Source organism: Siniperca chuatsi, linkage group LG15 (assembly GCF_020085105.1).
Source record: "Siniperca chuatsi isolate FFG_IHB_CAS linkage group LG15, ASM2008510v1, whole genome shotgun sequence".
Taxonomy (NCBI): Eukaryota; Metazoa; Chordata; class Actinopteri; order Centrarchiformes; family Sinipercidae; genus Siniperca; species Siniperca chuatsi.
This window is the reverse complement of record NC_058056.1, coordinates 27,744,812-27,753,326: the sequence shown is the minus strand read 5'-3', so window position 1 is coordinate 27,753,326 and position 8,515 is coordinate 27,744,812.

The window sequence follows — 8,515 nt, the reverse complement described above, 5'->3', positions numbered from 1 at the left end:
CAGCTAGATGCTCCGCTATGTTCAGCAGCTGGATGCTCCGCTATGTTCAGCAGCTGGATGCTCCGCTATGTTCAGCAGCTAGATGCTCCGCTATGTTCAGCAGCTAGATGCTCCGCTATGTTCAGCAGCTAGATGCTCCGCTATGTTCAGCAGCTGCTCTCTGGCTGCGTCTGTCTGCTGTCTGCTGCTGAGCAGGTAGCGTTCAGAGGCTTTTTACAGATTTCTCTCTGGAAGCGACGCTCTGAGAGCTGAGAGCGAACCAGAAACAAAACCAGATAAACAACGAGCTGAAAGTCTCCGTGAAGCCGAGCGGAGCTGCAGGTTCAGCTGGTGATTCACTACCAGAGACACCGACACACTGTCACATTGTTAGTAGTAGATAGTGTAAAAATATCAATCACTTTAACCATACCATAGTTGTCATGCTCAGATGCTGTACAAAGACAGAATTTGAAAAATGTTGGCACTGAACATAATAATTCTTCTCTGGTTTTAGGAGATCTTAACATCTGTATGTTTGGGCGACAACATTATGTTGTTTTCTCTGCAGGCGTTTAATGTTTTTTCATCCGCTGAGCTAAAGTGCATGTTTAGAGTTTAAATTGTATATAACGGCTGAAATAAGGAAACTGTTCCAGCTGGAGATGATGTAGAGAGAAGGGATAAAGAAAGGATAGAGAGCGAGAAGGAAAGGATAGAGGAATGAAGAAGAGAAAGGGCAAAAGAAAGATGGAGGGAAGTAAGGGGAGATGGAGGGAGGAATTCAAAAAAACAAGGAAAATGCAGAAAAAGACAAGGACGAGACCAAACTCAGGTGAGGCAGGAAAAAGAGATAAAAGGGGAGTTGGGAACGAAAAGAGTGAAATGGAGATGCAGAAGAAATCAGGAGGGAGGGATGAAGAAGGAGAGAGAGAGGGAGGGATTGTAAAAAAGGGAGGAATAGAGAAAAGAAAGAATAAAGGAGGGAAGAGAGGCCTTATAGATGAAGATGAAGAAAAGGAAGGAGAGACTGAAGGAAAGAAATGTGGGTAAAGACGGGAAAGATGGAGGAAGGTAACACGAATGAGGTGAGAGAGGTATGAATGTATAAGGATGGAGAAAAGAGAGGAAGTGGGGAATGATGGAGGGAAGAGAGGCCTTGTAGAAGAATAATAGAGGGGGAGGATGGAAAAGAGGAAGGGGGATGAAGGGAGGAATAAAGACAGAAAGGGCAATAAAGAAGAGATAGAAAGAGTGATAGAGGGATGAAATGAAGGGAGAAAGAGATGGAAACTGTTGCAGCTGGATCACACACACAGTCTGGTATATTCCCCAGTGTCAGAGGAACATTGAACGTGTGAGGAAATAACAAGGGACCGAGTCATTTAATTTGACTTCATGGTGTGTGTGTGCGCGCGCGTGTGTGTGTGTGTGTGTGTGTGTGTGGCCATGCAGGTGTGTTTCAATCTCGTCAGTGGGTTCCAGCAGATCACAGCTCGCCGACATAAGCCGATAATCAAGTCCTGACACTTTTTACATGGAGAGAGAGGGGGAGAGAGAGGCAGACACACGAGTGCAGCTCATCGGAGGTGGCAGAAGATAATGAAGCTCGGCCGTCTCCTGTGTTTGCAGCCCAGGCCAACAGGTGGAGCCCACACTCTGAGAGCAGCAGGGTTACCTGGAAGGTTCACTGTGGGAACAGAAGTAGAAAACACCAGAAGCCAAATCCAGCAGCTGCTGAGCTGCGTAAACCCAACCAGCACATTTACATGCAATTACGCGTATATATCCGGAACAACTTTCTCCGGCTCGGTCCGCCCTGTGAGCCAAATAATCTCTGCTGAATTAGCTCGAAGTAGGTTGACATCTTAGCATGTGTGGAACATAAACTATGAAGTGTAATTTCCACCCAGAAAGCTTCCAGATGCATAAAACTCTGTGTAGATTCTCGACTAAAACTGTGTGCACGCACCAAGACAGAAATATGCAGACGCATTCTTTTCATCAGATTAACAAAGCTGTGTGTTCGCCTGATTCTGTTTAAGAAATCTCAGCCTCATCTCAGCTCCACAGTGAGACCGAAACGCATGAAGAAACACTCTTAAACATCCGTTTGTATATCGATACTTCTGTCTGCTCAACCATCATTAGACCTGTCGATGAGAAGAATAGCGAAGAAGAAGAAGAAGAAGAAGAAGAAGAAGAAGAAGAGCAGTTTCATCGACTGTGTTGCAGCTGTCATTACACAGGGCTGTGGTTATTTACAGTATCACTAATTCATCACATGTACCTGTAAACCATCATCAGCTGTGATATCTCAACCGTCATTATGAAACATCAGAAAGATGATCAATGATTAATGTATAGAGCTCGTATTGAAACAGACTTTACAAAGTGCTTCGCCATTCAGGATCAAATGAAAAGATCATAAACGGGGAAATAATGGCTCCAGTGTAAACAAAAAGTTAAGAAACGTGCCTCTGATTGACATTTCACAGAACGCTGTGAGGACTGTAAAAATAATTACGCAATCAGGGAAACAACCTGAACAAACACCTTACATTTAATCTCCTGCTCATCATCTCAGCTGCAGATATCTGTGGAGAACTGTGTGTTCGCTGGTCTGAAGTCCGCATGAGGTGTTCACATCCTTCTTTTAGAAGGTTTATGTGTGGGAACTGGTACATGCAGGTTTTTGTGCGTACATATAGTTTATACATCTGGCCCCTGTTGTCTGTTAGTCAGACCATGCTAGCTGGGTTAGCCTCTGGATATGTAGCTCATAAAGTGAACACAAATGAGAAATCAGAGCTGGAAGAACCTCCGATGTCAATGATTTAGGTGCGTTGTTTGGTAAAGTTATGGTTTCCCAATAAGGTGCAGTGTTTGAGCCAGGACTGCCTGGGAGGGGGTCCAACAGGGCCCATTTCTAGAAGCTCACTGCTCCATCTAAGACAAACACTGTAAAAACAGAGGCCATTCTCATAAACTTTTGTAGTTATACCTACGAATTACGACGGGATCAAAGCAGGAAGTCAGATCAGGAAGTATAAATAGCATCAAAGTCCATGTAGGACGGGGTCAAACACAGGACTTTCTCCCGGGAGACCGGGGTCCGTGTCCTGCGTGACACCTAAAGTCAACACTGAGTTATTTTAAGTTATGTACGTAAGTTAAGGTACGTATGCAAGTTACATAACACGTAAGTCACGTAAGTCGATATTGGACTTCATCAGGTGACACGAACACGACTCCACTGGGAGGATCACGTTGCTCTGCGTCTGCTGGATGTGGAAATAGGCAACTATTTGCTATATCAACTTTATAAGGTGAAACTTGTCAATGTTGCGTTCGGCTTGTTGCGTTGCTGGTTTAAGGTTCCGGAAAGATGGTGGTTTTGGTTAAATATTGAAAAAATAAACACGTCTTGTCTTTTTCAATATTTATATATAAAAAACACATTGTACTTTAACCTTAATTGAGATCAATTGCCTAAACAGAACCATAAAGGTTGTGGATACTGCAGGATTTTTTTTTTTTTAAAACATTCTGCAGATACATTCAGCACAAGTGTTTTTAAGATACAATAGTTGTTTTTTTATCCCGGCGGGAAACTGTTGTGCAGCCGTTGCAGTAAAAAGTAGGAAAGAGACCAAATATAAACAAAATAAACAAAATCTAAGAATAAAAGATTATCATTAAGGTGCAAGTGTCGCGTTGAAATAAAAAACGTAATGTAGGCAGGATTACATTTCCTGCTAAACTTGAGTGTTGAATAGGTAATGCTAATTTTTGGATTAATGGAAGTTTTGTCTGTGCATCCCCGTTTTTCTTATCGTCGTGAGTGCTTTTATTTCCTCCTTGCAGTCGTGGTTCACTGAATCCTCCTGAAGCAGACCCTCTGTGGTGGCTCTGAACCTGTATTTGTGAGTGTGGCGGGTCTCAGTGGGGCTCCAGAGCACGTCGCTGTGTGACAGATAGACTGACAGATCCATCTATGTGAGAATGTAGAATAATACAACCTGTACGGACGGAGTCATCACACACGCTCCATAGGAAACAGGGACTATGTGACGGCAGGAATGTAGATAAGGAGGTTATGTGCGAGGACCAATTTATTTTTCTTGGCAGGGTGGGAAGGCCTCTGAGACGCATGTCCACATGACAGCAGAAGTCTCAATAATGAAATCCTCTCAAACTGTATTTAGATCCGGAGACACTCGGGTCCAATAAGGTGACATGTAGGATGGTCTGTAGGCCGCCTGGATAATGATCCACCCCCTCAGTCACCTTTGCAATTCCACTTCATGTTTATTTCTCTGAGCACAGACTGCGCTGTGTAGCGCACACTGTAGACGGAGGTGTTGTTGCATGAAACAAACGTGACGGCTGTCGCGTTATCAGGCGAGATGCTCAGTCGGTGTTCGTTTTTTATCAGATCTCGTCTTTCATGAATCTTTTGTTGGAAGCAAAAACAGATCTGCTGCTGTGACACACCAGCGACTCCTTCACTGCGGGGACGAGGCAAAGGAGCAAAGGCTGATGGGAGAAGACCAAGTGGAAGCACACTGCAGAGTGAGTCACAGCGTTTGAGGATGTTTTCAGACTGCGAGCCCAAATCAGATTTTGTTTTGCCAGATTCAGATTAGATTCCGACAACAAAACCACAGAGACATCCATTTTATTTCCGAAACAAACTACATTCATAAGTGACGTTGAAGGGCTAAATCTGATGAATGATTGTAATTGTAAAAATGCTGACATGCTCATCTGAGTCACCTGTAATTACCCAGCGAGTGCTTGGTGGACTGTGTTGCCCTGGGTTTGGCCTCTCAGGTTCTCTGCAGGCTGCACCACCCTCTGATTGGTGGAGCTTTTTTGGTTGCCGCACACACAGCCTGACAAGAAGATCTGCAGACAGACTGGAAATAGTTTGAAAATTAGCGTGGCCCCTTTTGCATGTTATTTGGAAAAACGTATTACTTTCACCATCTCGTCATTCAGAATTGACAACGTGCTCCCAAACCAAACCTACTGTTGGAAATGTGCTTCAAATGATAATCATTATTAACAGACTGTGGGATATTGTGTGCAAATTTTACAGTTGCCCTTACGGGTGACTCTAAACAAAGCTCAGTGTTCAAAAGGGTTGAGGAGCATTAAGAGCTGGAACACCAGCAGTGCACTCATGTTTTCCTGCATTTCACGGCTCACGCTCTCCATCTTCTCCAGTGATGATGATGATGACGATGACACACCACATGATCAGAGCTGAGAGAGAGTCACCTTGGATCCACTCAGGTATTAAATATATTGACACACAGACCTGATTACAACACAGTTTGGACTAGAGCTGAAACAATTAGTTAATTCATTGATGAGTTGATCTACAACACTTCTGATAATCGATTAATCGTTTGTCATTTTTCAAGCAAAAATACCAAACATTCCCTTCTTCCAGCTTCTCAGTTGTGAGAACTTTCTGCTCTTTTCAGGATATTTTCAGGTTATTGGACTATTTTTGAACTATTTCCTGAGAGGCCAAATGATTTATGAATTTATAATCCTTAAGATTTTCATAATATCAAACTCTATTTTGATACTATCTGCGTTTTTCCTGCAATAGCCATTCAATATATTTACATTCAGTAATTATCCGTCTATATAGTTTTTATTGGTGGTGGCGGAGTCCAGCAGTTGACTTTTTTACCAATGTACGAGGGATTCAAAGGAAAATGATGCGTACATGTAATCCAGCACAATTTAATCGGATTGTTTCCTGTTGACTCTGTTTACATGTAGAGTTGCATCAAGTTACAGCTGATGCTAAGACCAACATTTCCTGCTGCTTCACATTAAAAGAGTTCAACCGGCGAAACTCTGTGTGGCTTTTATTGTGAAGCAGTCACAGGAAGCACAATATATAGTTGTCACGGTGGTTAGCACATTGATTTTAGCTCAAGATTTCGCCCTTTCAAATCCGTGATGCTGTTACTAAACTGCTACAGTCACATGCGAGGAAAATAATTATGTCGAGATAAAAAGCCTGACTTGCCAGTTGCACCTTTGCAGCATTAGACACACAACATCTGTTAAAAATGAACTTCACGCACACGTGTGATGTTGCATTAATACATTTCTGCAGAGAGAAACACCGTCGCTTGTTGCCGCAACCATTCAGATGAGGCTCTTCGAGCTTCCTTCGCTGTCGGAAGGCCTCTGTCTCTTCTGACCACGTCATGTTTTGTGTTTGAGCTCTGAAACATCCTCCTCCCCTCTGCTCACACACACGAAGCGTAACAGTGACACATCCAACCACGTCGCCTTCGAAAACAGCTTCGCATAATTATCCCTCAGCACCAAAAGTCTGTTTTCTTTTCCTGCAGGAAATTGCCGTGTATCGCTGAAAATCCATTGAAAGCTTCAAACAAAGAGGAGAAAACGCAACTGTGGCTTCAGCCTGGATTCCTACACACACACACACACACAGGCATCCTTGTACTTCTATCTTTGTGAGGGCCGTCATTGACATAATGCATTCCCTAACCCCTCACCTTAACCATCACAACTACATTCGTCACCCTGACCCTCACCGAATTCTAACTTTAACCTTCAAACGGCCCTTTGAAGTTGTGAGGACCGGCCAAAATGTCCTCACTTTCCAAAAAGGTCCTCACTCTGCAGGTAGAAAATGTGTTTCAATCCTCACTTTGTAGCAAGTACAAGCACACACACACACACACACACACACATTGTCCATTGTCTTCTCCTCCATTATCAAAGCATGTTTTTTATCTCCTGTGTGTGTTTTGTGGTGGCGGAGGAGCAGACACCCAGTGGGAGAGCCTGCCTGCCTGCAGGGGGACAAATGGGTGTAATTTCGTTATTTTTACCTCCTCCAGGAGCTGGCTGCCAGCTCGGGGAAATTAGCATCACACCTGTGTGTAATTGGCTAAATTAGCTTGTCGAGCGGCAGAGCTGAGACAGAGGTGGTCGGTGAGTGTGTGTGTGTGTGTGTGTGTGTGTGTGTGTGTGTGTGTGTGTGTGTGTGTGGGAGGCAGGTAAAATCAGAGAGGAGTTGTTTAGTGTGTGTCGGAGAAGAGGCTGTCAGAGAATTGAGATGTCACACCTGGAATGGAAAATGTCACCCAGCAGCTTCATACACAAACACACACTCTGACACACAGTCACACAACAGAAAGACACGATGAAGGACAAACTGGAGGAAAAAGACACAAAACAAACAGCACAGACAGACAAACAAAAACAGAGGAAGACATAAACACACAAAGCACAGAGCACAGAGGCACAGGAAGCTGAATATATGTAATAAAGACGTCTGAGGAAGAGCCTTGTGCTCGAAACGTCACTAGCTAAATAAATCCTTTGGAGGTGTTTGGTGTGCAGATTTATCTGTCGATGCACACGCACAGCGTTTTCCTATGAACCTCTTTAATTTCTCTCATTGTGGTCCAGAAACATATGTGATCTGTATGTAAATATTGGATCTGGATCAGGAAAATCTCATGTTTATGCAGGTGTAACTGCACAGAACACATTGGCATCTGTGCGGATCGTCCAGACTACATCTGGTGTTGACCAGATGTGAGTGACATCCGTACAGTTTGTCCACATTCTTCCAAACCTCTTCCTGTTATCTCACGCTGGATGTCAGAAAGCTACAGACAGGACTTGTTTCCTACACCCACACCACTTGTTTTTGTGTCTGACATAAAGGAGAACCCTCCACATAGGTGTGTAAAGGCTTCACTGCATGCTGGTAGACAGAGGGTGGATACTCTGCGACGCTCGGCAGCTGAACCGAATGAGCTGTCAGGAGGTGAGTTCAGGTCGCCGGCTGATGAGAATTACCCATGTGACACCGAATCCACACACAATACGCACAAGTGTGCAAAGCAAAGTCCGAGATAAATAAAAAACACCTTGCACGTGTCCAGATCAACTGTTAGCAGGGCTGCACACATTTAAAGTGACCGATCACAGGACATTAGATTTCAATTTGACTCGATGTATTTTTATATCATTCTTAGAAATGCTTATTGTTAATTATCTGTTTTTCAACCGTTCCCCAGACTTGAAATTTTGTTGCTTACGGGGACTCAGGTCTATTTTGGGGACGCTAACCCCACAAAACCTCTGTTTGCCGTGAGAGACAACATAAACCGTGACGGTCAGCATGGGCTTCTTCTTCTTGTACGATACATCTGTCGAGTGTCGCGGTGAACTGCAGCCATGAACTGGAGAAATCCTGAACTATAAATCAAAATTCACGACCAGGGTATCTGCAGCAGGACTCCTCTTGGGCCTTTGCATCGTAAATCCATAAATCCAGTGTATGGAGGCCAGTCCGGGCACAGAGGGGGTGCCAACGCAGAGGACTGATAAAAAAAAACGCAGGACCGTCCTGCAAGAAAAGTTGAACCAGACTTAGCTTTTGCATCAACTCAACGTCCTCCAGCAAGAAGCCGCAGCCTGTTCAAATACATGCAGGCGCTGATAGATGATGGTAACGCGA